The sequence below is a fragment of the Patella vulgata genome, chromosome 6, assembly GCF_932274485.2.
Source record: "Patella vulgata chromosome 6, xgPatVulg1.2, whole genome shotgun sequence".
NCBI classification, from domain to species: domain Eukaryota; kingdom Metazoa; phylum Mollusca; class Gastropoda; family Patellidae; genus Patella; species Patella vulgata.
Window position 1 is genome coordinate 47,019,292 of NC_065884.2, and position 26,243 is coordinate 47,045,534.

At 36.0% G+C, this 26,243-nt stretch overlaps 1 protein-coding gene across 4 annotated transcripts in view; it reads right to left on the reverse strand.

The window, feature by feature from the left end:
- LOC126823201 (alpha-1,6-mannosyl-glycoprotein 4-beta-N-acetylglucosaminyltransferase) overlaps positions 1-26,243 on the reverse strand; it is a 47,513-nt gene that overhangs the window by 18,659 nt on the left and 2,611 nt on the right. For 2 of the 4 annotated variants that reach the window (XM_050551852.2, XM_050551855.2), the window contains exon 2: positions 2,724-2,777. The gene's annotated coding sequence lies outside the window, so the exon portion shown is untranslated. Of the gene's footprint in view, positions 1-2,723; positions 2,778-9,090; positions 9,252-9,769; positions 9,990-26,243 lie in introns of those variants that run through there. The other 2 variants (XM_050551854.1, XM_050551853.1) reach the window with 2 other exon arrangements.

Below are 26,243 nucleotides of genomic sequence, written 5' to 3' on the forward strand. Positions count from 1 at the left end.
TTTGACTTTCTTAGAAAATAAGAAATTATCGCTTTAACAACGGTAGTAATGACAATCGAGGCTAGATTATGTATCGGCGATGCTTGGCTCCGAGCGAAGTAATTTGACTAAAATGTTCAACCTATTCTCTTTCCATTATCTATTTCTTAGCTACTATAGAGAGAACTATTAGTTCTTTATCTAATCTTACCTAGATAACAAACCTCATCTCTCAACCCTCCGTGTTTTGAGATAAGAGATGGTCCTATATAGTTCCACGTAGCAAAGCCAAACGCGAATCACACCCGGCCTCAGTAAGCAAAATTGACAATATTTTTCATCAAACCAACTAGTGATTATTGTTATTTATAACATTTCTGCCACACCCAACTACAATTAAGCAGAAAATCCTACCTGACACGGGTACAAATCCCCTCTTTTTAAATCGAAGCGATAGTAGGTTGCTTTTTCCGACATTTTAAATTTACGTCTTTAACACGGGGCCTCGTGTGCAATAGCCAATCAAAGTACTAACTAGATCAGAGTTGCGCAGGAGTAATACGCCGTAATTATGAATGTCCGTATCAATTTTGATAAGAACAACGCTTGATTTACTTTATTGTCAATATTTGCTGATAAATGAATGTTGTTTCAGTAGATTGGGCTGCGTATGTGTAATAAGAACTAATAGTATAAAATTAACTTATTTTTAAGATGGTACATGCATTATAATTAAAGGCATCCAATCGTAGTTAAAAACAAGCACATCAGTATATCTCAACGTTTTTAGTTACGTTCTCGTAGCTAAATCTTACCTAATGCCGCTTTAAAGTTTAAAAAAATTATTATGAAATTATCACTTATTATAAACTGATAAATAAAAATTATGTCGATGAAAGCAGAATTCAGACAAAACTATTCCTTTTAGATACTAATTTCCTCTTTTACTTTTGATTATTTTTTTACTTTTTACTTCAGATCGCATTTTGAACCTGATAACCTATATACAGTGCGGGTCAAGGGGTTGGTTACGTTGCTATGTACGTTGGCCAATATGTATCTTCCATCAATAAGGCGATGAATGGGAAAAACCATGGTGATATTGGGAATATGATTCTTGGAGTTTGTGTATATCAATCAGCGTACACTTGCACGTTGCCCGAACAATAAAACGGTCAACAGAAAATATATCGACGAGTAGGCTTCACGGTTCTGGATGACTGAACAAAAACAAAAATTAATGTTTCTTCATTAAAATTTGAACGTGATTCTGTTATCCCACTATAATCCTAACATCTTAATTATCTCTGTTAATGTTTTTTTTATTATTCACATTCACGTTAAATATAATCTTTTGAATAGTATTGTATCATTTTAGCTTATATCATGTATATGTACACTGTTTATATGTACAATATTGTATATTTATATAATATTATAGAGTATTATAATGCCTATGAGTAACCGGGATAGCATTATGTTTAATTAATTGACAGTGTCGGTATACCCAATGTAGTTAGAGAAAGGTCACATATAACAGTCCAAATAGGCCCTAATCCTTGAAGCTATTTAAACTGAAAACTATTTTTTTAATGGTCAAAGAGATCGTCCGTCTTAACTATTAGTTTCTATTTAACGTCTAGGATCCGTTTATATCCCTGTAAACCTATTGTAATTTTCATCAAAGGCATTGTACATCTATGTCAACAATAGAAACATTATGGATAATGTGCCAAGTTTTATACCGACCCCGAATATAACATTATCATAATAACATTTTGTTTTAAATTATAAAATTTATAATTTATAAAGACCTGTAAAGTTAATCGCGTTTCATCACCCTAAGAAATATTTCATCACGAAATTTAGCGACAATAGTCAACGCCGCCCAGTATGGTAAAAAGCTTGGACTTCATAATACGCCTTAATATTTTGGTAGAAGCAGTTATCTTTAAAACACCAGATAGCAGACGAATTTAAAATCATAATTTCTTTTCGGGTGTATTTCTTATAGATACATTATTATTGTTTCACACTTGCGTTTTTAAATAAATGAAATGAAAACTGACTTTAAAGCTTACTTTTCTGCACCAAGTGGGCTAACTAAGACAAGGGCATGTTTATTAATCATGTATTGAGGTGATATGGGGTTCTTACACAATGACATGAATTTTCACACCCCGGACATGACCTGCAAATGAAATGCTATACTGAAATACTAGTTTTCTTTATCTGTTATAGATAATGAGTTTAATTAGCAAAGATTTTATCATTTAATTTAATGATTGTAAGATATTCTTCAATTTTAGATGTCAGCGGTTCATGTATGGAGTAGATTGTAGGACCGGATTAAGCTTGCATAGGGCCCCTGGCTGAAAATGTCGTTAGGGCCCTTGCATCAACAGTGTAAAGGGGGCAGGCTCTGGTCATTGTCCGTCACACTCACACAGATACAATTGTGTATGTTAGTGTGGTAGATATAGATGTAGTTGGCACAATCACATTCAACTTAATAAAAGACAATTAAGACATATATATTTATGGTATAACATTTTTTTAGAACTGGTTTTTGGGACCCTTTAATATTGGAGCCACTGACTACAGGCCAGTCACCACTACTCCATTCATCCGGCTATATTAGATTGTACTGTTGATGTACTATCAAGTCTTAACTCATAATTGGCTTTGATTTAAGCTGTCATCCAGGAAGCAAGTTAAAATAGTGTGTTATGAAAATGTTTTACCTTTATTTGTATTTCCAGCTATGACAATACACTTTTAAACACCCAGAAAAACTTCTGAAATTGAAAAAAAAATATTAAAGTTTCATTTAAACTTGTATTCTTCTAGAAAGAAGAAATATACTATACTAGGCGATTCGAGGTTGATGTTGAATAGGTAAAGCTACTCTTAGGTGTTAGATATTCGAAATAAAGATGTTTTAGGAAAAAAACTAGGTTTTTGCGAGTACTTTCCGCTTAACCTAGTTTTTTTCCTAAAACATCTTTATTTCGAATATCTAACACCTAAGAGTAGCTTTAACTATAACCTATATATATTTATTAGTGTCCTCGGGATATCCTATATATCTATTAATGATCTATGTATCAAGTCATACAATATTTGGTACACATAAATACCTACTGTAGGTCAGTATAAAAATATTATCACAAAGTGTCCCTTTAACGTTCAACCATAATAATTAATGTTATAAATAAACACTCGTGTTAGTTTTCGATAAATCTCTATAGTTTTTGACATTGATCAGCGTTACATATACAGTGCTGTACGCTAACACGCAAGCAGTCATAAAGTCGCATTTGGCATGTATCCTTCCCTACCACCAATACTCTGTAATTGTTCTTGTGTTTCCGAATCAGAATTATCGATAATTATAATCCGAGCAGCTTCAAAATCGTGTGTTCTGGATCCTATTCTAACATCATTCTTGAAAAAGTGCCTTCCAGTCATGTTGTCTGTCATGACAAATATCATCAATAGTGCCGTTACTGAAATACTCCAGATGCATTTAAATCGCCTATTGTATTTCCATTAATAAAAAAAAATCGAATCTAGACCCCAACATTGAGAAAACCTATCGCCCATTATCTAACTTGAGCTTCCTTTCAAAAACATTGGAACGGGTATATCGTTAGTCAAATTATAAATCATGTCTGTGATAATAATCTTATGGAGCAAGTAGAACCGAAACAGCTCTAGTTCGTGTTCATAATGACATAAACAACAGTCTGGACAATCGTGATGGTGTTTTATTAGTACTTCTAGATCTGTCTGTTGTATTTGACACTGTGGATAATGATATACGGCTTCACAGATTGGAATCAGAATTTGGAATTTCAGGAAACGCACTAACGCTTTTGGAATCATATACCAAAGGAACGCCACAGAGTGATTTGAATGGCATGTCTTCTGCTCCTCGGACCTTGACATCTGACATGTCTATGGAATCGCGCATTAACAGTATTTGTAAAACTGGTTAATTTAATCTCTGTAGCAGCAGTAAAATTAAAAAATATATTTCAATTGATGCAATGAAAACCTTAATTAACTCCCTTGTTACTTCTCGAATTGACAATTCTGACTCACTTTTATACGGCACTCCAGCTAAACATCTTGATAAGTTACAAAAACTACAGAATTCTACAGGCTGCCTTATTTCAGGATCATCTTATCGAGATCATATTACACCTGTACTTTATAAGTTGCATTGGTTACCAATTGTTTTTAGAATAGTATATAAGATTTTACTTTTAACCTAAAAGTGTTTAAATAATTTGATCCCTTCATATTTATCAGATCTTATATCTATACTAATATTTGTGACTGTCGTTTGTCTGTTTGTCTGTCTGTCTGTCTGTTCGGGGTTGGCGGCTACATTAGGTCTGCCCCGAGTCTGAAATTTGGGGTATAGGGGTAGCTCGGACCGGGGAGTAACATAGGCCAGGTGGCCTTAGTCTACTACTTCCGGTTTCGGAGTTTTGACCCCCGTGCGAAGCCGGTCTGTTCGGGGTTGGCGGCTACACTAGGTCTGCCCCGAGTCTGAAATTTGGGGTATAGGGGTAGCTCGGACCGAGGAGTAACATAGGCCAGGTGGCGTTAGTCTACCACTTCCGGTTTCGGAGTTATGACCCCCGAGCGAAGCCGGGTATCCTGCTGGTACTTATATAAACCTAGTCGTCAATTAAGATCTTCTGAAGATTGCTACCTACTTGTTGAGAAAAAAAAGCAAATCTTGTGTCTTTTGGTGATTAAGCTTTTTCAGTTGCTTCACCTAAACTATAGAATAAACTTCCTTATATTATTCGCAGCAGTGTGTCCTTACCCGTTTTTAAGAGTCAACTTAAAACTTTTCTGTTTAAGAAAGCTTTTAACCAGCTCCTGATGCCGTCTGTTGTTATATATATTTTAGATCAAATCTATTTTATATTTAACAGATTTAAACTTTTGTTATTTCTATTTCTATATTTTAGATAAAATTTATTTCATATTTAACAGATCTTAACTTTCGTTATTTCTATTTCTTTTGTATTTTATCATATCTATGTGTGTATCATATTGTAAAGCGCTTCTGAACACTGTTGTGGAAGAGCACTATAGAAATGTATGTACATGTACAATAATAATAATAATAATGATAATAATTATGCTAGGTTCCCACTGTCGCGACGATTGATCATTTTTAGCTGATCGTGGAATTCTTATTTACTTGTTTAAAATTTCACGTTTGATTAAGAGGTGATGCGAGTAGATATGATATGTTCTGGTACGATTTGGTGCGCTTGGATAGGATATGGTCACGACTGGTTAATTTCAGGTGACAGAATCTATCACAATCTGGTCTTCCGTTCAGATAGAATTGTCTCTATTGACTCCACGGTCGTCTGGTACGTGCAAATAGGTTCGGATACCTTTCGATACGATCACCAGGAACCGATGCGCGCTTTTGCAACAGGATACGATTGTGGTTGTGGCGTCTCTCACGGTCGGAATAGAGAGTGGTCACGTTTTGAGCTGCGATTGGACTCTAACGGGTATATTATATACCGCCCGACAAACCATTATATCATATACATTGCATCTTAACAGAGCGTGGTATTTGTATTGCCCGAGGCTGATCCCGATCACCACGATCTTTCACGCTTTGTTACGATCCAATACTACCGCGATTAAATCGTGTTGATTGTAGAAAATTTAGGAACCGTCCAAAACTTTTCTATGACTGATCTTAAGATATAATAAAACCTGATAGGATCATCACGAGTACTCCTGGATCAAAACCACGATTCCAATCGCATCAGAGCAGCGGGGGGGGGGGGGGGGGTCTCAGGGGTGCTGTAACACTGACGGTCAATGTATATCTATGGTCGACAATTTTTTCATGGGGGAGGGGGGGGGGTAAACTTTTTGCAGGGGGTGGGTCGATTAGTTTCGATTGATTTCATGCCGCCATGAATGACCGAATGGTTAGGACGTCCGCACTGTATCATAAGGTCTGTCACTTAGTGAACTGGTGCGGTTTCGATCCCCCGGTTGTACCTTACAATTAGGGTCGCCTGTCCAACCTCATGGATTTTCTCCGGTTTCCTCCCTACGCGAAAGCGAATTGCTGAAATAAAACTGAACCATGTGTTAGTCCCGAAATGACCTAGTTTGAAGACGTCTGAACGATAACTGATTTCTATCCACAACCATCGAGGCCAATATTGGAGCTATTAATTTTTGTTTCAATGTTAAGATTACTATCTAAAAATAACCAGCGGCCTTTATTTTTGTTAAATCTAACATTGTTTTATTTTTAATCGAAGGCCATTAGTGTTTTGTATGATTTTGTCGATATTGTTATGGCGTATCTTTAGACCATTTTAGTTTTGCTTTGTTTGAAGTTCGAACTAAGATGCTTTAATATGTTTTCAAGTCTCTTTTGAGTTTAGATCAACAATTTTGTACCAAGACACCCCACCCCACTCCACAATCAAAAGAGTTATTCAGGGGTATCCTATATCACATTAAATGTTTTACTAATTTATAAGATGATCATCATTTATATCAACATCACAGGCCCTCCGCCCTAATACACTATCGGTTTTTAAGGGTCACTCAACTGTTTGCCATCGCCTCTGTATATAACCTGGTTTCCCAACCTCTGGGTCACGAAACTTTTGAATAAATACTATGTTTTCGTGAAAACCATATACGAAGGCTAGCTGAAAAGTTCTAAGCCTGCAGGGGATAGCTTGGGTTGAAACAAACCTTTGCTACTAAAACGTACAATAATCACTGAATGAATCATAGACACAAGAACTGCAACTATAGTGTTATTATTATCTTCGTACCAGGCCATCTTGTGAACCAACCCATTGAAATCACCAGAAATAGATAAAACCGGCTATAGGGCATCAAGTACCTGCAACTGAACGGACTAACCATAACACAAATACATGCCGACATGGTTTCTACTTTAGGGGATGATGCCCCTTCCTTTTCGACAGGGCTAAATCTATTTGTTAAGGTCAGCTAAATTTTCGTCAAGGTCGCTGGGATGTAAACAAGGTTAGGGCACGACGGCACGTGATTGTTGGCGAGATTGTACGTTAGGGTTAGGATAAGCATTAGGGCTAGGTCCAGGGTTAGGGTTTGGGTTGAGATTAGCGCTAGCCCTTTTTATACATCTCGTGACCTTTGACACAACTTGAAGTTGGCCTTATGTGGAATTTAAGCGTGGCAGAATCAGCCTTGACAGCAACCATTCAAGCAGGCCCGTGGGGGGGGGGGGGCAGTTGGGACACCTATACGTAGGCCCGGGGCCTAGAGGGACCCGGAGGTATGCCGAGTAATATGTTTTTAAAAAATTGTCGGTATAAATTAAAGATACAATTTTGGAGATTAGATAAAGAGCTAATAGTTTTCACTCTAATACAGTAGTTAAAAACTAGATAATGTAAAGGGAATTTGCTGAAAATTTCAGTCAAATTGATCCACTCTGATAGCCCCGATCATCATTACTAAAGTTGGGGCGATAAAAAACATAGTCTCGATCATCCATTTCATGATTAAATTATGAATGGAAGTCGAACAGTAAATTGGAACCTAATCCAATAAACATCGCAGGCTAGCGTTGCCATCGAGAGTTCATTATGGTCTGGATAAGTTAATTAATGTCTAATTAATAATTTAGATAACATTTCAGGCCTAAGGAAAGACCTGTAATAGGCAGATTTAGCTCTTGCATATTGTATGTTTAAAAAGAAAAATACACCATTACTTAATCGTAAAGTAGAAGAAAAATGGGCGACTTTTCTGAATGTGGGTACCTATAAAGTGGCGTGAGATTAGAAGCGGATTCTGTCAGTCCACGTTTTGGGGGGAAATTGGTGAATTTATAAAATATAAGCCACCTATCAGGCCTTTCACGCCATGAGGCCCGGCTCGTCCACGTTCCGTTTGAGGCTCTCGGCACCGTCAGGGTATCCGGTCCCTACTCCGGGCCTATAGAACAATAAAATGATGATGAGCACGCCAGTGTTAGGTACATATTTTATGTTATGAAAAAAAAAAATATTTTTGATATTTTGGCATGTTTGTTCTTCAATTTGTTTGCTTAAAATTTCCTGTCAAAATCGTGCACATCAGAGTATTATTACGTTAGTTAAACTCCTGGACCCTGTTTCTAGAAATTTTAACTAAAGATAAAATCCAATTTTAGTAGATACTTCAATTTTGATTGGATAAGCACTAGAATCAATCTAATATTATCCAATCAATTTACTAAAATTTGGATTTTATCTTAGTTAAAATTTCGTGAAACAGCCCCCTGGGCCCCGATTCATGAATTTTAACTAAAGTTAAAATCCAAATTTTAGTAGATACCTCAATTTTGATTGGCTAAGCACTATAATCAATCTAATATTATCCAATCAAATTACTAAAATTTTGATTTTATCTTAGTTAAAATTTCGTGAATCAGACCCCTGATCTATATTTCGTTCCGTTTTTTATATTCTTTCGGTGGGTCGTCAGGGGCCATACGAGCGGCTTTTGATCCCATGACGTCAGCGTTGATGTTTTTAGTGGGATACCCACTCGCTACAACAAGACCGTTTCATTGACTAATCCATCCCATTAACCAGAACGCGGGTTATATAACAACTTTTCATCCTAGTGTAGTAAAGACACTATAAAAAACGATGGAAATTGGATAATCAGATTGGTTAAACTAAAACGCAGTACTATTTGGTATGTCATAATATGTTGTATTTAAAAAATCCCCTTTCTGTCTTTTATCAAAACGACCCCCATTTACTCCAGATATACACTAAAGTGACACCATGTATCTTTCAAACATTAAGAGCCGAGGAGGAGAGAACCCAGACCCCCCCCCCCCCCCGTCTTGTCCAGTTGCTTGTCTCGGGGCCCGGGGGTCCTGCAATCAACATAACATTACCCGGTTGCATGGGATAGTGATGGCTGATTGACTACTCGACATACCGCCATATCCCATATTAGCTGTGAGATAATTCTATATATAAAGTTGGGATTGTGTTATTTTATTGTGACATTCGTTACAACATACTCTCACATTCTTTCCTATACCTGTAAATTTAAGAAATTGACTCAAGACCTATGTTGTCATGTATCCTTTTGTAATTTACATAAATGTATTGTTGATTCTACATTCAATTATTCTGGTGTCGCTGTTTAATTCGATACCTAATTTGACTCGGTACCCTTTACGAAGTAACCATAGTCTTGGCCTATAAGATATAATATTATTAAATGTTACCCAAATACTTCTCTAATAATACGTAAAACAATAACCCGTGATAATAATCCCAGGAACCACAAAGATGTACGACTGATGATAATTCACTAGTATCCCATAAACTGGAATGTTACCTGAATACTTCTCTAATAATACGTAAAACAATAACCCGTGATAATAACCCCGAGAACCACACAGATGTACGACTGATCATAATTCACTAATATCCCATAAACTGGAATGCAGGATACGGAGAATCAACCTGATCCGGTTACCAAATCAGCCGTGACACCATTAAACCCGATTTATGTCAAAAAAGGAAGTAAAATCAATTTGAAAGTATTATAACAATAGTCTAAATCACATTTGAAATTATGGGGTTTATTGAAATTAATGTTATATATATTGCTATATTTGATATATTTCAATATATATAACACGTGTGTATTTGAAATCTTACAAAATCGTATGTAACATTTTATGTGAAAATACATGGATAAACTAACGTACCTTTCGAAAACAGGTTCTTTTATTAAACTTCATACCACAATGTTACTGCAGGGAAATGAATATCAATCACGTCTATAACACTAGAGTATAAGGCAGCCTAAAGTTTAAAGCTATTTTCCTTTAGAAGAATATTCACAAGGCTGTACAAAGACATTCTTTATCACCTACTAATCATATGTGTACATTCTCGTATACCGACCAAATAGCCAATGTACATACTTGCATTATAGATATAGTTAGCATACAGTTCAAGTCCACTGTCAGTCAAAACCCGTCATGCGCATTAAGTAACCCATTTGCCGATGTGTTTTCAATGATAAAAAAACAAAATAAAATGAATGGGTATGAAATGATAAAATCAAACATAGTAGGTAAGTGACGTGGCAGTGTATTTTCATAGTATTATGTTTGAACAGCTTGCGGTTGCCTTATATTTATTCTCCCCCGCCTTTCGAAGAAAGTAGGGAACTATCAAAATTGGTTTGTCCGTCACATTTTTGAAATGAAATGAAAGGAAATGAAATGGGGTTTAACGTCCTACTGTTCTGCCCCTAACCTGGGCTAATGAAGACGGGCATACACCATACAGTGTGCTATGAGGGAAATTTTGCCCGGGCAGCGGTGCTACGGCCTACTCTTATATCGAATTCCAACTGCCAAGGGATCTTTTACGTGCACGCTAATGTGTACACGGGACCTCGGTTTTTCGTCCCATCCGAACGACTAGACAGCTGTCCTTGTCAGGCCTCCGTCCTGCATCTCTGACAAGGGGAAACCACTAGTGTTCGGATATACGAACAAGAATACTATTCGAATATTCGACGGGTCTTGAAATTTGTATTCGAATAGTATTCGAATACTATTCAAATATTTTCAATTTTTAATATAAATATATTTAAAGTGGTTTGTATTCAATTTATTATAATTTCTAATTAATTATGAAATACGTGAAATTTCTGTTGACATGTGAAACGATTATATTTTAGCAATTGCCAGTGGATCTTTTACGTAAACTGCCAATGTGTACACAAGACCTTGACCTTCCATGACATCGCATCAAGTAGACGCGGACCTAAACCATACTCCAGTCATCTGCCATCTCCGTCAGATGCTCTTTTAGTTTATCCGAGGTATGTGAACCTGGACATGATTTCACTTCCAGAGTCTTAGCCACCATCTCCCAATCTGGTGATACAAAATGAGCGGTTAAATTAATGCAAGACTCATTTTGTTCATCTGTGGTCACAGGGCTAACTTATGACTTGGGTCATTCCTGATTTGACGTTCGTCGGAACGAACGGCATCATAGATTTCTTCCATTCTTATTTCTTCCATTCTTTTTTTGAGTGTTTTACTTGACCGTAAATTGTGTGATGGATTCAGGGCTTCTACCAATTCCCGAAAATGGTCATTGTCAATAAGAGAGAGGGGCTGATAATGCTTGGCTACAAACTTGATCAATTTCGCAGTTTTTAGAGCAAATAGAATAAATAATAGATATTCGAATATGGTAATTGCTTTTCGAATATTATATTCGACGAGCGAATATTCGAATATTCGTGCCGAACACTAGAAACCACGCCGGAAAATCGGAATGAACTTTCTCGGTCAATGCGTGGATCGAACACCCGACCTCCAGGCTAGCGAGCAAGCGTCTCACCCACTTAGCCACGTGATCCCAGTCACACGTTTTGGGACACTAACTCTCCTTCTAATGGAGCTAGAATGTTTAAACTTGGTGTAGGTGTTTATTAGGTGAATGTCTTAACGCAGTTCGAAGATGAGTTAAGCTAAGCAGAGATAAGCAATATGATTGATTGGTTGATGCTTTGGGACACGATAACTTTGGTTCTAATTAAATGAGAGTGATGAAACTTGGTGTATAACTTCATTATATCAATATCTTGACTAAGTTCGATAATAAGCATTTTAGGCTTAGGGTAAGCAGACCGATAAGCAATTTCATTGCTCGAGACTTTGGAGCTTGATTAGTTTAATTGAGCAAGAGTGATGAAACTTGGTGTATAGTTTCATTACATCAATACCTTAACTAAGTCCGATGATGAGCATTTTCTGCTTACGCCAAGTAGATACTTCAATCTGATTGGTCAAGACTTTAGAATACAATAACTCTCCTTCTAATAAATTGGGGTAGAATGTTCAAACATAATGTAGGTGATTATTAGGTGAATGCCTTGGCAGTGTTCGATCATGCGCATTTTCCACTAAGGCTAAGCGCATAGATAAACAATTTGATTGGTAGATACTTTTGTTCTAATCGGATGAGAGTGATGAAACTCAGAGAATAGATTTATTATAACAATACCTAGACTATGTTCGATGCTGAGATTTTTCTGCTTAGGCTAAGTAGCGATAAGAAATTAGTTTGGTCAAGACTTTGGAACATTACACCTCTGCTTTTAATTTGCGGTAGAATGATAAAACTGGGTGTAGATGTTCATTAGATACTTGAATGTCTTAACTGGGTTCAGTGATCAACATTTTCCACTAAAGCTAAGCATAGCTAAGCCATTTCATTAGTCGATGATTTGGGACAATACAAGATAACTTTGATTCTGACTGATGGAGAGTGATGAAATTTTTCTCTGGTCATATTTTGAAATTCTTTTCTCTTGGCTAGTACTCGCGTTGTGTATTTACTTTTCTCTGCAGCCAAGGCATTTACCTACTAGGAACAACAATACAACAGTTCGTTTCGCCATTTTATGTCAAGCATTGTAGATATTGATTGCAAAGGTTTAAACAACGGTATACATAAAGCCATTCTCTACACCACACTCTTGTACAAGTCTAACTGGTGTGACTAGACTTTGGAAAACCATTACATCATCAAATAGTCGTCTAAAGCATCTACCTGATGTCTGATCTCTAAAGAATCCAATGCGTGTCTAATCTCTATAGAATCTAGAACAATCTTTTAACATGGACAATGGCCCTGAGATAGCTGTCAATTATTCGATTGGCCAAATGTCGTAATTAATTATGATGGTTGGTTAATTAAGTCTAACGATGTAACGGTAATTTTCCACCAGGATTGTCAGACGTGATGTCCTATTTTTCACCCAGAATGTAATGTTTATCAAATTATAACTGATTTTTTTTTATATCAACTTATCAATTACTTCAATTTGTCTATGTGATATAAGTCTTGTCTATGAATATGGAACCAGCAACAGGATCGCGGACATAATATTAATATAATACTCACATTATATAGACAAACACTTCCTATTCACTACTTTCCAGCCATTCTGGATTCTGGAGGCAGCATCATATAGGCTCGATTGTAAGCTCTTTTTTCTCATAATAGTGAGGCATTGGAATTGGTACATTCGTATAGTCTTTTAAAAAAGATATAGCAACCCAAGTCCCAACACATTTTTATGTGGACGTATATTTTTGTCTACAGGTCACAATTTTATCCGATTTTGATGAAATTTCAAATGGGTGTAAGGGAGATATGAAATCGCCGAAAATAAACGACAGCACTCTGTGGATAAATAGCGAATTGAAAAAAAACCCCAATAACTTTTAGAATTTTTAACGTATTTAGCGGGTTTGTGTGTGTGTGTGTGTGGGGGGGGGGGGGTAGTTTGTGGTCCGTCTAGATGTCACAATTTTTATCCGATTTACAAAACCGTGCGACTATATCACCGTTACACCGCTTTGACCCGTTTAGCTCGGCCCCACTATAAATAATATTACACTAATTTGGTTCGTTCTATTTACGAACTTATAAATTTGACGACCTTTTAGGATCGATTAGGGAAGACCAGAGGATCAATCAAATGAGAAAAAGATCGTAATTACTGCATAGTTATACATGTAATTACAAGATAATCAGAATATTTTCTTTTTTCGATTGATTGACACTATTACACTGTTAGTCTTCCGTAATGGATAGTACTATACATGTATAATAATAATAAATAATAATAATAGTTTAAGCCATATGCCCATAATACACTCAAGACAAGATCATAAAATTAAAAGCATAACAATATTATCATTCAAACTCATACATTCAATCAGGGTTGATAATTTCATAACTTCTGTTTACTAAGCTAACGTTCTCTGGTTTACGCAGCCTTATAAAATAACTATTTATATTACAAACCCACCCGATTAGATTTTATTACATACTTCGAGAAGGTATTTGTTGAGTAATAAAACCTTCTAGTAGTTTATCGAGGGCTGGCAGTTCTTACCGCACGGTACAAATATTATCACCACTAGAAGCAAAAAATTCCAGAACAAGCCAGAACTCATACCAAATGGCCACTTTATACAAATTAGTATTTAGGTGAATACTAACCCGAACCCGAACCCTAACCCTTTTAAGAGAAGTAAAATCTAAATTAGACCCAAGTTCAGTCTTTTAAAAAATCAGTTTCAAATGAATATGAGTTCTTGAGATTCAATTATACTCTAGGTAATATAACGTTCAATTTAATCAAAAGATAGCTTTCAAAGCAGGTTTTGATCTTTGCAGATTAATGAAGGATTTTTTTTCTTTCGTTTTTATCGTTTGCCTATTAATTACATTCCTCGCTTTGTTTTAATTATTCATTCGTTGCCACGGTGATGATATCAAATCAGCAACTAAAAGAAAAAGAATACTTCTACTGCGTTAATGCTTAATACGAAATTTAAAACTGAATTAGATTAACAGGTTCTGCTTCTATTTTGATTATTGCACGCACGCCTCAAGTGTGATACAGAAATTAAGTGAAAGGTGAGATGTGATCTTTCTGGAAAACTCTCATCCAATTATTTTGTGTGTGGCTGGGTTTTTTTTCGGCTATTGTATGTTATGTTTACATTTTGTTTTGTAATACCGGTCATTTTTGTAATAATTGGCTTACAAAGATGCCGGTTTATTCCTGAATTCAATATGAGACGTTTTTGACCATCCATGTTATTATAAAAAAGGTTAACATTACACAAACGGTTCTCTCCCAATTCAAGTACTAGCCACTATACGTACTATTTTTAATGGCAATTTTTTTTTTTTTTTTTTTGGGGGGGGGGGGGGAGGGGAATAGAGTGAATGTGTTCACTGCAGTGGGAATGCCCCTCGGGATTTATATGAATACTTATGACCTGCATAATACAGCCTTTCGGGCTATTCACTAAATAATCTTCTACTTTCGAATCACGCATCATCACTGATAGAACACGTATTAATAGAAATAGACTATATGATATGTGTAATGCTTTTATCAATAACACAATAAACTATTTTTAAATTTTAAGTTTAAAGTACTTTTTAAAACATGTTATCTTTTATTATAGCAGTCTTTAAACTGCATTAAATGAAAGTAGTGAATCATATCATAAACACACAATAACGCTCACTCCCTAAAAACACTGCTGTGAATATTTATGTCTCTTATGAGTCATAAAAAACAATTATAAAACAATTACCGGTATATACAATATACAACAACTTAACAAATCCGTCTTAACATAATACATTAGTCCAGTTTTGAGATGATTAATTACTAAGATCAGGTTTTATTTTTGGTGACTTTAGTCTATTTGCACACCGTATTGCACAATATATTTCTAGTATCTACACGTTAAATCTCATAAAAGGATTGCCAATTTTCTATAAATTTATGTTTTGCGTTTACAATAGGCCTTTGCACAATATATACTGAGCGCCATGGAAAACGCATCCCTTAGTTTTTCGTTTAACAAAATGATCCTGTAAACATATCTTATTTATTTTGCTTCTTATTGTGAAGAATACTCAAATGGGAACACATCAATAACAACACATTTGTACACTTATGGATGTTTAATCTGTAATCAACGGTACAAAGTCAGAGTCAGGGGTCAAAACCAAAAACACGACACAGATGTCAGTAGCGCGTGTGTCCTCCACGGGCTCTTACGCACGATGTGCAGTGACGTCGCATGAAATTTACCAATGTTTGAAAGAAGGCCTGGGGCAAATTGTTCCATTCTTGGACAAGAGCAGCTTCTAAAGCAGCAATGGTGTGCATCTGTGGTCTCCGATACAGACGGCGTCCAATCTCATCCCAGACATGTTCTATCGGTGCCATGTCCGGAGACATGGCTGGCCAGTCCAAGACATTGATGTTGTTAGCAGCCAGGTAGTCCATACTAAAACGGGCGGTACGCGGACGTGCATTATCCTGTTGGAAGTGCTGAAGTTGTGGGTGCACTCAAAACATCGGAACAACAATTGGTTGCAAGACATCATCACGGTAGGCTACAGCATTAACGCGACCCCTGCAAATGTGTAGGGCGGTCCAGTGATGAAATGTGAAGCCTCCCCACACCATTACACTTCCCACCCCATACTAAAACGGGCGGTATGCGGACGTGCATTATCCTGTTGGAAGGGCTGAAGTTGTGGGTGCACTCAAAACATCGGAACAACAATTGGTTGCAAGACATCATCACGGTAGGCTACAGCATTAACGCGACCCCTGCAAATGTGTAGGGCGGTCCGGTGATGAAATGTGAAGCCTCCCCACACCATTACACTTCCCACCCCATCGATTCGTTTCGAAGACGCAGCAGTCTGCAAGACGTCTCCACACACGTTGACGGCCATCAGCGTGATAAAGATGAAAGCGACTCTCATCACTTTGCCAGTCTACTGTTCTCCATGTCTGGTGTCCTTGAGCCCATATCAAACACCGCTGACGGTGATGATCCCTGAGGATAGCTCCAACATAAAGTCGTCGTGCACGGAGTCCTACTTCTCTTAGACGACGACTTACTGGTCCTTGTCTTCCGACGACTGCAGCTGCACCTGTTCGAGTCGCTGGGCGGAATCTGTCACGCAGATGAGTGACCCGGATGTAGCTGTCTTGAGCCTGGGTTGTAACGCGTTGTGGACCAGGACGTTGACGATCACGTGTTGATCCAGAAACTCGAACACGTTCCACCAACTTTACAATAGTGGACTGATGACAATTGAAGTGTCTGGCAATAGCACGTGTAGACATGCCAGCCCTGGACATCCCCATGGCTTCATTCCGTTGATTTTCAGTAAGTCTCGGCATCTCTAGCTCGATTCCTTTACGCGTCCAACAACAAATTACGACAGATTGACGTTTCACAGTTCATGTACTGCACATTAAGTTGAAACATGCTTTTAAAGGGCTCACACACAATGCTGCACGTGAATATTGGGTTTTTCATGTGCATCTCGTGCAATTTTGTTTTTGCACACGGGCCGATATTTTTTGCGTTTGGGAGCATTGTGTGAAACAATAGTTCATAGTATTGCATAATATTATACATACAAAACCACCTAGTAATAAAATATTTGGGAAAAAAAGTGATGCGTTTTCCATAGCGCTCAGTATTTTCTATACATTTATGTTTTGCGTGTACAATAGGCCTATTGTCACAGAATGATATCAATTTCAATTTTATCTGTAAAATATGATTACAATTATACTCGTCGTATAGAATGATATAAAATTTTTTGACAGATATGCTTACAATTATACTCGTTGTTCACCATTTAGATCATTTTGGCGGCGGTAATATTAATCACATGGAGGACCGTTTTCTTACTCGACTCGTTCTTTATGGCGGGGTATCGGGTTCAAAATGCAATCTAGAGTAAAAAGCAGAAAGTCAACAGTAAAAAGTAGAAAATCTGAAGTAAATGGGGATTTTTTTTATCTAAAAGGGTGAAAACCTATAAATTTATGTACTTAGTCAGTAGAAACATCAAGCTTTTCAACTTTTAATCGTCATAATTCTACTTTCATGGACATAATTTCTACTTTCTACTATCAACTTTTGACTTTCCGCTTTCTACTTTCTGCTGTCAACTTTTGACTTTCGACTTTCCACTTCAGATTTTCTACTCACGATTTTCTAACGCAGATTTTCTCCAATATTGTGGTGGCTGATAGTGGCCATGTAATTTTTCGCTATTTTCATAACCAGACACACGACATTACAACAATATTAGTGAGAGCATACATCAAAGTAGACTTGGATATTAGAGACTTTTGGCAAGTGTAAATTCCTGGTCCGCATCGCGTATCCGTATATCAACAATCTTAACCCCGTTGATTAATTGTTAAGTCAGGTGGAATATATATACGAGTAGAGTATTACACATTTGTAATAAACATGTGCATTGTAATAAACATATGCAATTTCGTTAATTTAAAAAAAAACATCGTCCAAGTATATATGCAGCAACTTAATTGTTGACATGAAAAAATAAATATAAACATATATGTGGGAGGAAACTGGTGACCGTGTCTATTCATTTAGATGGTAATGACATCGCCGCGACATCGTCACCTGTGGATATATACCGTAGGATACTTAGAATTTGTTCAATAGTGACGATATTCGAAGAATCGGTGAAATTTTGAAAAGAGGGGGGTTTTCAAGGGCGACTGGTTTGGAACCGGCATCATTTAAAAGACAAAGAATATGCGTTAATAAGTCATTAAAAGACAGATATAAAGATAAATTCGTGTGCTTTCCTGACATATTATACCCAAATGATTTTTTACAGGAACGCGTGCACTTTTAGACAGGGTGTTATAATACTAAAATCACCAGGATGAAGAAATAATTATAGTAGAAGAAGACTTTTGATTAGGCCACGAGACCGTTAAATGAACATTTTTAAATCAACCTCTAAAATATTATTAAAATTTTGATGTTTGACTGTTTATTTTATAAACTGATTTTATTTTAATGCATTTTTAAATCTTTGTTAACTTCTTTTAAAACTCTTTTTTGTCTTGGAAACAAACTGCATAGCCCAACAAGATGATTAATCTAATTAGCCATCTAATATCTATTTGTCGATTGTAAAGGGAGATAACTGCGTAAATATTTTAATTTTCTGTAAATTGTCGAATATTCGTTGCGATTATTATACTTATGTGCTGCTAATTGACGATATTAGGTTTGTATTTAGTAGTATTTGATAAGTATTAGGTAGTATTGGGTTATTATTTGCTTGAGTTGGGTGATATGGAGGCAAATAGAACAGCCATCGGTAATCACATTCGAAGTACATATATCTCACTATTTTTGAAAAAAAAAAATCAAGTAATATGCTCATTAGGCACCATTATGTTGTAGTAATGGGTAGTATGTGGTGATATTGGAGTGGTACACGAATGGTATTGGGTGGAATTGGGTAACTCGTCCTGCGGTGCAGCACTTATTGTTATGTTAAAGTAATGTATTGAACATTTTATCAATAATATATATAAGCTGAATTTTTATTACTGTTATCATATTTTATTACTATCTATTTTAATTCATTTCTTTTGTGCTCAACTTTCGTATATTGCAATATCATTCAACTTCTTTAAAACATTTCTTTAATATGAACAACTTAAACATACATTAAGCAAGAGCTAAATCCGCCCATTGAGGTCTTTCTTTTGGCTTGAAATGTTATATACTTTACACATATTTTATTGACAAATATCAAAAGGATTGAGCACAAGTTTCAAAAACTTAGAAAAGCCCTTTCTATACATACAAATAATAGACAAAATTTAATACAAACAAGATGTTATTCACCAAAAAAGCCATTGCTAATAATATATACTAAGATGTAACTAATATCATTAACTTTTATTTAAATCGTTTTGAAAGTTTGATATATTTGTGAACTCAAGGAAAAGGTTTGTATTCATCTCAATTGACAATTCTGAATTGCCGCCTAATAGGATATCTATATTTATCACAGAATAATTTGACAATGTATTTAATAGCTCAGCAAGATTACATCATATAAGTGACATTGCAGAAAATAGTGATCAGCATTTTCTATAAAATTGCCACAAGAACATGTGGGATCATTTACAACGTTTATTTCATACAAATCATTTTGCAACGAATTACACCCATGCCGTATTCTAGTGTGAATAATATTTTCATGTCTATTACCTTTACAGTAGTAGATTGGCGCTTTATGTATTAAGGAACGTAATTTTTGTTCGTATAGATATTTGACGGATTTAATGTTGGTTGATTGCTTTATGGGGTCCTCTAATAATTCCCAATTTCGAATTGTTTTGGGGAAGTACGAAGTTTGGTGTAATGTTGTTCTACAATAAGGATTTCTATATATGTTTCTTAAATTGTATTGTTGTGGTGTTTGTTGATAATATTTTATATTTGATAATATAAATATGCGGGGTTTCTCTGATTTTTAATTTGAAAAAATGTATTTAGTCGCTTTTGTGTACGTCTGTCTGACAATTTATTCCACCCGGTTTCAAAATAAAGCGCTTCACGAGAACAAGTTTTAGTTAGTCCAGTGACAATCCTGGCAGCTTCTAGCTGTACCTTTTCAAGTTTTTCGGTATTCCAATTTTGGCCTTATGGATATCAAATATACGTTATTTAGAGTTTGTCTATTAAAGGTGAATTTTAGTTTACGCAAAATATTTAATAATTTTGAGGTGGACGAGATAATAGTTTCTATATGGATGGTCCATTTGAAAGGGTAATGCCCAAGTGTTTGTGACATTTAACCACTTCATTCAAGTGATTGATTATCGAATATCAGATTCGGATAATTTTCTGTTTTTTTAGAACTAAATAAAATAGTTTTTGTTTTGTTTGGATTAAAGTTTATAAGCCAATTATTCGCCCAAATATTGAGACTTGTCAGATCGTAGTTTAGGGACTGTTCTATCTCTGCAACTGACTGTTTGTTACACCCAAATGCCGTATCGTCTGCAAATAATCTAGCCATCATTGATGTAAGTCTAAAACAAAAAGGGGCCCAAAACTCATCCCTTGGGAACTCCTGATTGAAAAGTAACTTCTAATGACACAGAGCCATTTACGAATACTCGTTGAGTCCGGTCTTGGACATTAACTAGACAACCACGTAATTAGCATGCCTGAAACCCCATGTTGACTTAATTTGTGTATCAAACCATGTAAAAATACGCGGTCAAACGCTTTAGATATATCGCAAAAAACATAGCAGGAATATAGTTGCTTATCTATTGCAGATGAGATATCATGATACACTTCTAAAAGTTGAAGAACAGTAGAGTAGTTCGGTCGAAACCCTGATTGGTATTTGTACAAGAGATTGTTTTCATGAAAGTAGTTAAACAGGTGTTATATAACCTATTAATTAGACATTTATTAACAAAACAAGTCCATAATCAACTCTCGATGACATCGAATACTGGAGATTCTAACTAGATTGGAACGGTTCGCCATTTAAAAATTTAATTTAAAAATGGGGAAATAAGGCTAAAGCTCGAATATACCAGTGCCCTGGTTACACAATGCACACATCTTGTCAAAACTACAAACAGTAAACTTGGCTCAAAATGGAGTAATTTGAATGAAATATTCAATATTTTCATTTTACATTATCTATTTTTGAGCTGTTATAGCAAGAATGGTCAACTCTTTATCTAAATCTTACATAATGAATCTTTAAGTAAGTATAAATATTTAATGTAGAAACATATAATACTTGGACATCCTAAAGAGTAAACATATTTGTATGATAATAATTTGCAATACCACTTAGATTTTTTAATTTCCAATTAAATAATTAACCATTTACACAACAGACACTATGGAGTACAAATCATAATTTTGCAGGTAGTCTAAAACTGTTAATCAAAACTTTCTTTGTGGTGTTTGTTGCTTATGCATCACTTCAACTGATTCAACGCCCACGCGCTACCCCCCCCCCCCCGCCATACCATTTCCTCTTAGAAAATGGAAGATTGTTTGGAGTTAACCCGTAGTAGTTTTTTTTCAACTCGGACAAGGTGTATCAAGAGAAGTGTATATTGTTATTTTCGTCACACAGCTTAAAATAAAGTTTATCTGAGTTTATTTGTAATTGAATGTTGACCCGACCAACGGTGCAAAAGGGCCAATATATGAGGTCAAATCACCGTGTTAATATTGAAACACATTTTAAGTAGACTTCAAAAAAATTCATGTATTGAAAGTAAACCATGTAATGTGTAATCTATTATCAGTTGCATTTCTGTTCTGTAATATCTAGAATTAATATCTACCCAGACTTAACAATCCTTCAAATGTTAAAATAATCAATGATCATGATAATGTAATGATTATCCTTCCATATAAGTTATTACACATGACAAATATAAAACTTACAGTATCTCGTGTCAAACAATCCGTACAAAAATTAGACAGATAATTAGATGTACACTGTTAAAAATGAGTGTAATTAAAAACTATAAGCAGTGTTAATTAAGTGTAAACTTTACATCACAGCTAGCGTTTTTAAAATGTAACACTTTTACAAGGGAAACCGACTAAAAGAGCTACACATAATAAGTGTAACCGATCTTCATTACTACTGAACACCTGAAGAGGTATAATTGTGGGCTGTTTTGGATAAGCTACACCACCACCAGTGTTATATTTCATTTACACCAAAGAGTGTAACTATTATTGGGGAATAAATCCTATGCAAAAGTGCAATCGATATTTATGAATACGGAACACCAAGATGAGTGTAATTGTAGCCGCTAAAGGGTGTCTTGGATGAGCTACGCCTCTACAAGCGTTTTATTGCATTTACACCAACAGGTGCAATTATTATTAGGGCAACATTGCTCCGAATAAAGTGTGTTAATTTTACACCGTATCTTGCGTTACACAAGTGTTTGTGTACTCCAATTTGAGTGTCTTTGTATCATGTATAATAATCTTAATAATATTTCATAACGCCTCAAGTTTAAATTATTTTAGCTTGTATACATTTAAAGACGTGTAAATGCTCCAACATATTACCAAGTACTATATTTTGATTAATTATTCTTAATTCAGGTGAGGTGCATAAATGAATAAACCACATTATTCAGCTAAGTTGTAAGGATATGTGTATTGGTTTTTCCTCGTGATTTATATTCATTGTAAATTGATACAGCAGTTGAATTTGAATCAGTCTAATGGATATTTGTCATTTAATGTCGCTGTAAAATGAAGCGAAGTAGCCGACGGTCTATTATGTAATCTAGGTTAGGGTTAAACGTCCTATACTAATTATCATAGAGACCTATGGCAAATTTCAAGTTTTCTTCTGAAATTAGAAGTCGTCGGCTTGAAATAAATATCCAACAAAACAAATTACACCCGCGTTGGTGTAATGATTAAAATGAAAGTGTAATTTAGAAAACATCCTTGAGGGGTAATGCATAATGTACACCCACGGCTGTAAACTATTTAAGTGTAACATTACACTGTCTAGGGTGTATCAGGCAGGTTACACTACTGGACGTGGCAATTAGTTTCCACCTGAATTGGTGTAATGTTCTGCACTAGTTGGGTGTTATCAGTTTACACCACTAAAGGCTAGGAGTTACCCCTATTTAGGTGGCAACTATTTGGTGTAAATTACTTTAGTATTTTTAACAGTGCATCTATTATTTAGATGTGCATGACAAGAAGTACTAACATGTATACGGCCATTATTACCAGAAATCAGAACTTATAATGCCTAATCCTCAGTATAAAGTAGATGTTTTTTGGACAATAAATCATTAAGGACTGTGTTAGATTCATCATGCCCTCGAACAAGAAATAACTTATACACCGAATTGTCTCCTGCGATATATGGGAGCATGGTGTATTTTGACATGCTTAATACTAAACAGACCCCTTTTCTAATGAAACACTCGCCAATTTTTTCCGGACATTTTAAGGTAAATGTCAGTGTAATCAATATAAGAACTGTCCTTGTTAGACTTTATCAGTGGGTGACATATTTGGTTCGACATCCAAGATTCCCCAGTTATATACATCTGACATTTCAAAGTCAATCTTTGGACGATGTTAATGTATTTGACTGATATGTATGGAAGGGGATCGACGCCACATTAAAAGACATGTAAACACGAGTAGAAGTTACTATGTCAGCATATGAAAGTGTTGTTTTGATGATTTTTCCATGTTCGATTTTACAAAATAGAAAAGTATTGTCCACTAACGAAAAAAACACATGTACAAATGCGCCTTGGAACGTTTGTATTTTCTACATCTGATCTTTCAACTGTTGAAATTTCTACTAGTGGATAATCGACATATGTAACTTCGACATCGGTATTTTCCTCCAATGTAATTTCTCCACATGTCACATCCATCAAGGCGTGGTTCCGATTTTAGCCGAAGCTTGCGTCATAAAAACAAAACCTCCCTTCAAGTAGTCTCGGTCATCCAGACAATATGGCTCCTCCGCGATAGCTCCCTCAGCTAACGGGCTTGGATGACCGAGGCTACCCTTCGAGGAAAGTCATTCCTACTACCAGAAAGTTGCATGGGGAGCATCAATAATTTTTAACGGAAGTTAACACTAACATATTGTTTTATGCTAAATTTTAATACAACTTTTAATAGTTTGCTTTCTTTGTTATTTTTATGTGTCTTGAATTCACCATTTCTGGTGTTCATGTCGTTAACATAATTTTGAATGCATAGTTATAGTTTCGAATAAAGAACCGCCCCTGTCGGCCCTGTCGTCTGCTCCACATTGGTGACATCGTTCAATCGTAGCCATGGACAATAATAATCAGGTATATTTATGTTTGAATATCTTCCACAAAAAACTTGTTCTTAGAGCACATAAGCGTACAAATATACTACATAAGTGACACAGGTCTTTCTTCTTTTTTTGGTTGTCAGATGGTAGCACTATCTACACTACAGTTCTACACTCGTTCAGTCGTTGAGTCGTTATAGTTTCACGCGTAGACGCCGTAGATACCACATGGTCAATGAAATGGGGTTTAACGTCCTATTTTGATGTATTTTTTGTATTGGCTAATGAAGACTGGCATATACCATGCAGGGTGCAATGAGGGAAATTTTGTCAGGACATCCATCAATAACACGCCTAGCCCTAGCTAGACTATGTCTATGAAATGAATCACTAGGCCTACTACTACTAGTACTATCAGTATCTCTAAGAATTTCCAACTGTCTGGGATTTTTAGCATGCGCCCTGTCCTGATGCAGCACACTGGACCTCGGTTTTTCGTCCCATCCAAACGACTAGGTGCTATTCTTTGCCAGCCCCTCAGCTCGAGTCTGCACCACTGTGACTGACAAGGAAGGGGAATCCGTCATGAGTTTTTATGACCGGGAATCGAATCAACAACCTGGACCTGGTTAGTAAGCAAGCTCCGTAGTCACTGAGCCACTGCTGCTCCCCATATAATAAATAAGAATGATAAATAAATAGCTCTAACTAAATATCATGAATGATCATCTGATCTGGATGTCCATTATTCATCAAATATGCATAGATTTAGAAAGGGGTAGGGGTGAAGGTTACCTTGATCATGGCCTGATGCCCCCCTGAAATTGCGCCGTTGATTACAGTCTGGCTACGGGCCTGCATATTATATTATAATGAATCAAGGCCAATGCAAGGTAGATAAGCTCTTATGTGATTGAGTGTAGTTTAGCTTTATTATAAGATTATAGTAAACAAACAATATTTTCGAGTTTCTATTAGATGGGGGTTGTTTTGAACATAACATGTATTACATTGGTCTAAAAAAAAAGGGTATCAAATTCCTGTCCTGACAAAATTTCCCTCATTGCACCCTGCATGGTATATGCCAGTCTTCATTAGCCAATACAAAAAATACATCAAAATAGGACGTTAAACCCCATTTCATTGACCATGTGGTATCTACGGCGTCTACGCGTGAAACTATAACGACTCAACGACTGAACGAGTGTAGAACTGTAGTGTAGATAGTGCTACCATCTGACAACCAAAAAAAGAAGAAAGACCTGTGTCACTTATGTAGTATATTTGTACGCTTATGTGCTCTAAGAACAAGTTTTTTGTGGAAGATATTCAAACATAAATATACCTGATTATTATTGTCCATGGCTACGATTGAACGATGTCACCAATGTGGAGCAGACGACAGGGCCGACAGGGGCGGTTCTTTATTCGAAACTATAACTATGCATTCAAAATTATGTTAACGACATGAACACCAGAAATGGTGAATTCAAGACACATAAAAATAACAAAGAAAGCAAACTATTAAAAGTTGTATTAAAATTTAGCATAAAACAATATGTTAGTGTTAACTTCCGTTAAAAATTATTGATGCTCCCCATGCAACTTTCTGGTAGTAGGAATGACTTTCCTCGAAGGGTAGCCTCGGTCATCCAAGCCCGTTAGTCGAGGGAGCTATCGCGGAGGAGCCATATTGTCTGAATGACCGAGACTACTTGAAGGGAGGTTTTGTTTTTATGACGCAAGCTTCGGCTAAAATCGGAACCACGCCTTGATGGATGTGACATGTGGAGAAATTACATTGGAAGAAAATACCGATGTCGAAGTTACATATGTCGATTATGCACTAGTAGAAATTACAACAGTTGAAAGATCAGATGTAGAAAATACAAACGTTACAAGGCGCATTTGTACATGTGT